This window comes from Mirounga angustirostris, unplaced genomic scaffold (assembly GCF_029215605.1).
Source record: "Mirounga angustirostris isolate CCGP_5_RB_7025 unplaced genomic scaffold, mMirAng1.0.hap1 SCAF_3, whole genome shotgun sequence".
In the NCBI taxonomy this organism is placed as follows: domain Eukaryota; kingdom Metazoa; phylum Chordata; class Mammalia; order Carnivora; family Phocidae; genus Mirounga; species Mirounga angustirostris.
In genome coordinates this window covers 194,639,288-194,645,201 of record NW_026991711.1, presented here as the reverse complement: position 1 = coordinate 194,645,201, position 5,914 = coordinate 194,639,288, and the positions used below count along the sequence as shown (strand labels likewise).

At 62.5% G+C, this 5,914-nt stretch overlaps 1 long non-coding RNA gene across 1 annotated transcript; it reads left to right on the top strand.

Annotated features, from left to right (window-relative positions):
- Positions 1–3,605, top strand: LOC135363936 (uncharacterized). The gene is made up of 3 exons (XR_010410377.1): positions 1–1,690; positions 2,699–2,821; positions 3,016–3,605. It is a non-coding gene; the product is annotated as an uncharacterized LOC135363936 (long non-coding RNA).
- The last annotated feature ends 2,309 nt before the right edge of the window (positions 3,606–5,914 follow it).

The following is a 5,914-nucleotide window of genomic DNA, read 5'->3' as shown; positions in this document are numbered from 1 at the left end:
CGTTCTGCATGGAGCACTGGGTGTTATATGCAAACAATGAATCATGGAACAAAACATCAAATCTAATTATGTAATGAATGTGACTAACATAATAAAATTAAAAAAATGAAAAGAAAAAAAGCTATGTGCTTCAAAAGCACCACCAAGAAAGTGAAAAGTAGCCCAGAGAATGGGAGAAAATATTGGCAAATCATATATCTAATAAGGAACCTATATTCAATATATATAAAGAACGTTTCAACTCAACACTAGAAAGATAAAATAGCCCAATTTAAACATGGGCAAAGATTGTGAATAGCTGTTTTTCTATAGAAGACAGACAAGGGGCCAATAAGCCGCTGAAAAGATGCTGGGTATCATCAGCCGGGGGGACTTCGAGATCAGAAGCACAGGGAGACGCCGCGTGGTCCTCACTAGGATGGCTCATCAGGCAGGCAGTAGGAACGCTAGGGATGGTGCGGAGAAACTCCGGCGGTTTGCGAAGTGCTACGGTCACTTTGGAAAACAGTTGGGCGGTTTCTTGAGAGCATTCAACCTCGAGTTACCATATGACCCTGCCGTCCCCCAACAACCCCTCAAAGGCACGTGCCCCAGAAAAGAAACGTGTCCCACGAAATCTGGGGCACGAATGTTCACTGCCGCTGCGTTATTCACATGAACCAGCAGAATATCCATCACCAGATCCTTCGGGGAGACACCTACAAGCGGGGTGGCTGGCTCACCGGGTGGCTCTAGGTCTCATCCAGGACCTGCCACCCAGCTCTCCGCACCAGCTCCCACTCCCGCCCGCAACGCCCGGGGGTCCAGCACGTCCTCGCTGACGCTGGTTATTTTCTGTTTTCTTTTATTACTTGTAATAGCTGCTGTCCTAACAGGTGTGAGGTGCGGGCAGCAGTGGGTAGCCCAGGTGCTGGGAGGGGCAGGCTTGCCTTCTCCTGGGCGGGGGCAGGAGCGCGGGGCGCGGCCCCCCTGGAGCCCTCCAGCCCCGCCCCCTCGGGAGGGACCCCCTCCCTGCCGGCTCCAGCTCCCCGGCCGTGCCCTGCGCCCCGCCAGGCCCTCGCTGCACCCTGGGCACGGCGGGTGGCCCCAGAGCTGGTGCGGAGAGAGTGCTGGGGGGGAGGGGTGGCCTGGTTACTGGGGATGGTGACCGGCCACCACCCGTGGGCATCCCGTCTGTGTCCCCACCCCCAGGACTAACTTGGGCACAGCTGTCAGGCACTGGGAGTGGCTTACCTATTTGGGGCTTGGAAGGGTTCCCCACCCTGCGGCCGGCCTCCTGGTGTCCATTCAGCTGGAAGGAAAGGAAGAGGCATGGCAGCATTCTGACCCTAATGACTCCTCCACATTCTGTCCCCCTCCACCTCAGGGCCCCTCCCCCCCCGCAGACACAGAAGGACGAGCAGAGAACACAGCCACCGAGTGTGGGCAGAGCGGCTTCCAGACGCAGGCACGTCCAGGGCTGAGGCCAACCTCATGCCCCCTCCGGCCTCCCGAAGGCCACATGGGCCTCCAAGCACCTGGCTGGGCTGTGGGCAAGGGTCAGGCTTGGAGGTGACATGGGCAGGACCACAACTGAGGGCCTCCAGCGGCTGGAGGAGAGCCAGACAGCCCCCGAAGTGGTTCTGCACACAGGCCAGAGGTGGTGATGGCGCCAGAGGGTTTCTAGAAGGTCCAGGTGACCCCCAGGCAGGTAACAAAACACCGTGGACATAGCTGACGTCCTTCATCCCTCCTTTGGGGCAGGGGCTGTTGGGGGGTTGCCCCCCTCCCAGGCCACTTCCACGCTTTGCATACGTCAGAACACAGCATCTTAAGGAACATTTCTGTGTTTAAGCTTCAGGACACGATATGCGTCCCTCTAGCCGGTGGGACCTGGCCTGGCCCAGCCTGAGCCTGGCCTCTCGCCTGGCCTGTCCCTGGGGCTGTCTGCATGTGCCCAGGGCCGGTGAGCTGGGTGGTGACCTGGGAGCCTCCCCCTTCCCTGCACCGGGGCAGCTCAAGGGCACAGGAGGTCCGGGCATCGGGTGAAGGCTGTGGGAAGACACCGTGGCCATGGGCGCTGGGTCCACGCCCACAGGCTGGGGGCGCTAGCTGGGGCCGTTGTCTTCCGGGTCCCTGAGTCTCGTCGGGGGGGCGGGGCTCAGGCCCAGGCAGGGAGAGACCCTCCTAAATCCACAGCTGACTGTGGGCCTGGGTCCCAGGGAGGGGAGGCGAGAGGCTGCCTCCTGAGCTTTACCTCTGAGGTGTTGGCTGTGCTCCCGTACGAGTCGCCACTCTCGGAGCCAAGGGACATGTTGATCAGGATGGTACTGTCCTCCTCCCAGGCCTGCCTCCGCAGCATCCCGCTCCTGCACCCCACAGCCCAGGTGGGCCCGTGAGACGTGGTCCCCGTGTTCCCACACAGCCCACGTGAACCCACTTCCCCGGGGAGGGCACAGGCTGGAGCCGTGGCCAGGGCGGGTGCCAGGCTGAGCTGTCCCACCTGGAAGCACAGGACGGTCCCCCACGTGGGCCTCCAGCTCCGGGAGCAGATCAAGGACAAGGAGGGAGTGTTTGGGAGGTTTGGCCCAGCAGCTGTCTGTCTGTCCACCTGTCCAATGTGTGCCTCCCTCCCTCTCAGCCCTGTCTGGGGTGGTGGGGCCTGAGGGGCCCAGAGGGGTGGGCTCAGCGGCCCCCTCTTCTTTCTGCTCCCCTGCAGGAGGAGCAGATGATACTCTTTAATGGAGACAGGACCTCGGCTCCTCCTGGACCATCGGGGAGGCTGGCCTGGCCACGCTGATGCTGCGTCCTCCCCACCCGATGCCTCTGTTCCAGTTGACAGGTTGGCACAGTGGGGCAAAGAGCAAGAGGGGTGCTGTGGCCCGGGGGGGGATTTGAGTGGGGGCCTCCCGGAGGCTGGGAGGGTGTGAGGGTGAAGGAGCCACAGGAGGTTGGCGGGGACAGCTCATGGAGGCCAGAGAGCCTGAGGCCCAGAGAGGCAGAGATGTGAGCCCGCAGCTCCTGACTGTCTTCCAGGTTCCAGACAGCCCAGAGCCAGGGCTTGGCATCATGACACGGTCCCGGTACAGGTAGTGTGCGTCATGGGGCACTCCTGAAGGGATTCTCAAGAGTTTGAAGTCAGCTGGCAGCCTTTGGTGCTGCTGAACGCCCCCTGCTGTGGTGTGGGGGTGCGGGGGTGTCCCCTTCTGAGTGCTCTGTGCACAGAGGACGGGGACAGAGGACGCCCCAGTCACCAAGGCCACAGAAGTGACCTGCTCCACGGTGGGCCCACTGGACAGGTGGGAAAACTGAGGTTCCCTAGGATTGGAGGTGCTGAGCACCTGGCCTTTCTCATCCTCCCCCAGGGCCAGGCAGGCCTCTGGGGCACCAGGGTGAGCCCACAGTTCAGGGCATTGGGAGCCCTGATGGGCTGGGGGTGCTCACCCAGCCTCCCTGGAGTCCATCTCCCTCCCTCCCTCCCCGTGGCTCTTGCATCATGGAACAGGTTCCCACCTGGCACAGCGGCTTCCGGAAGAGGCCTCCGAGGTCGTGGACACCCTTCCAGCACGAACCTGGTCTGGGCAGCTGAGTCTGGGCCAGACCTGCAGGCAGAGAACTGGGAGGGACCGTGTCCTCGTGGCCCTGCCCAGGTGGGGCTGGCCACTCACATGTCCTCACCTTGCCTGGCAAATGGGCAGGAGAGGGGCCTGGCATAGCCAGCTGGCTGGGGGCAAGGTCTCCCCTGCTCCTGGAACAGGATCTGCCTTTGTTTGAGAAGGGGGTGTGGGGGTCTGGGTCTGCAAACAGAGGCAGCCCATTTTCCTAGAGCCTTTCCACGTCCCACACGCAAATGCCACGGTCCTCCCAGCAAAGGACACCGCTCATCTTTCTCCCCTGACTTCCTTAGGGGGGTCGGCTGCTGCTGTGGAGGGCTTGGGAGCGGGGGTGTCTGGCAGGGGCAGCTGCAGCCGCAGTGGGGTCGCCCCACCTCTGCCTGGTGGGCCGCCCCTCCGGAGACACAGCCAGTTCTGCCGCTTCCCGGGTGCGACCTCAGGGTCCATCTGTGAAACGGGGTGCAGCCCTGCTCACTGCAGGGAGGGGTCCCACTCCGTCCTCCCCACAGCTCTGCTCTCTTGGGGCCCTCTTGTGCAAAACCCCGAGTGGCGCCGTCGTCTTGGCTGCATCTCTGACCCCCACCCCCCTCCCAGGGAGACCCTGTGCAGTGGGTCGGGGCCCAGCAGGGACACCCTGAGCTGGAGGGTCCGCACTGAGCTCTCTGTCTGGGGTCCCCGAGATGGGTTCCCGGGTACCGCCTGCACTGGGGATGCTCCAGAGCCGGGAAGCAGGGTGAGGCAGGCGGAGGGAGGAGAAATACCCTCAGGGGGGCGTCAGCCTGATCCCACAGGGCCTCTGGACAGGAAGGGGTGGCCCGGAGTTTTCCCAGCCTGAGACAACTCTACACTGCTCCGGCCGCACGCGAAGGGCCCGGGAAGAGGTCAGCTCCGGGGGGTTCCCGGCACTCTGCTCGCGGTGGCCCCGGTGATGCCCGCCGGCAAAGAGCGGCGGGGCGGCCGAGGGGGCAGCCGACGGGGCAGCCGCTCACCGCAGCTGGAGCCGTGGAGGCCACGCGCACGCAGGACACCGGAGACAGCACTCATCCCGGCGGAGGGTTGAAACGTTTACTTTCTACAATGTTTTATGGTTTGACATTTTTTCAAGCTGCATTACTCGTGCAGTTTTTAAAAGTTAAGAAAAGGGAAAAAAAAGCAAGCAAGTTAGCAGGAGCAGAGGTGTGCTGGGTCGCAGGTGCGGAGAAGAGCCCAGGCCCCGGATCTGCTACACCGGGCTTTTTGACGATAACTTTTTATATTCATTTGTGTAACACTGAGAAATATGTTGGTGGAAGTGGGAAAAAAGCCTCCAACTGTGGCGTAACAAAACAGCTTTTCCTCACCTCAGTAGACGCAGCAGGCCCAGCCGCCAGGTCCAGGTTCCCGGCCCCGAGCCGGCCACGCCGGCCCTTGCCCTCAGGACAGCAGGTGCCTCGGGCTAAGCATGAGCCCCAGGCCACCCGGCCGCCAGACAGCCTGGAACGGGAACAGACCCCGGGGCTGGGGTAGAACCAGTGCGCCTCCCCCCTGGGGGTGGGCACCTGGCTGCTCCCAACACAATCACTGGGCTGAATGGTCCTGGTAAGTGACTGCCAGCGGGGGGCGCCGCTGCTCCCCAACATTCACCTGCCCTGCACCCAGTCTGAGGGGTGGGCCGTCTTCCTGTGCCCCGCACGCTCTCCCGCTCCCTCAACCCCTGCCCTCAGGACCCTGCCCAGCCCCCCACCTCCCTCCCAAACATTCCCTCCGCACAGAGCAAGCACCCTCCCCCGGTGGCCACCTGGTCCACTCCCCGCCCACCTCCACCCTCGCTGCTGGCCTCTTGCCACAGGAGGTGTCTGCGTTCCTGGGCCCCGCCCCTCCTCAGGGTGCCTCCCCTGCCAGGAAACCTCCCTGCTCCTCCCTCGCGGCCTCCTGGGCCACCACATCTAGCTCCCCACACGGGCTCTTCCCGCCAAGGGCCCCACGCCCACGGGTTGGGGTTCCCAGGCCTCCTCTGCAGGTCCCCCTTCCAGGATGCTCTGCTGGAGGCTTCCCTCTCCCCGCCCTCTGCTCGGCCTCCTCCTCTCTGCTGCCGCCTCAGCCTCCTTCCCCCCACCCCCAGGGTGGGTCTGCCTCTCATCAGGGTCACCCCACCCCTGCCGCCAGTGAGCCTGTCCACGCGCTCCGCTTTCTTCCAAAGGGCAAGTCACCTTCTATTGTCTATGGTTGTCCCTTCATCTACGCCCCCCAGGGCAGGGATTTTTTTAAAAATCTTAAAAAAATAAAAGGCTCGTTTTTTTCCTTGATGTAACCCAAGTACCTCAAAGGACGCCGAACCCCCC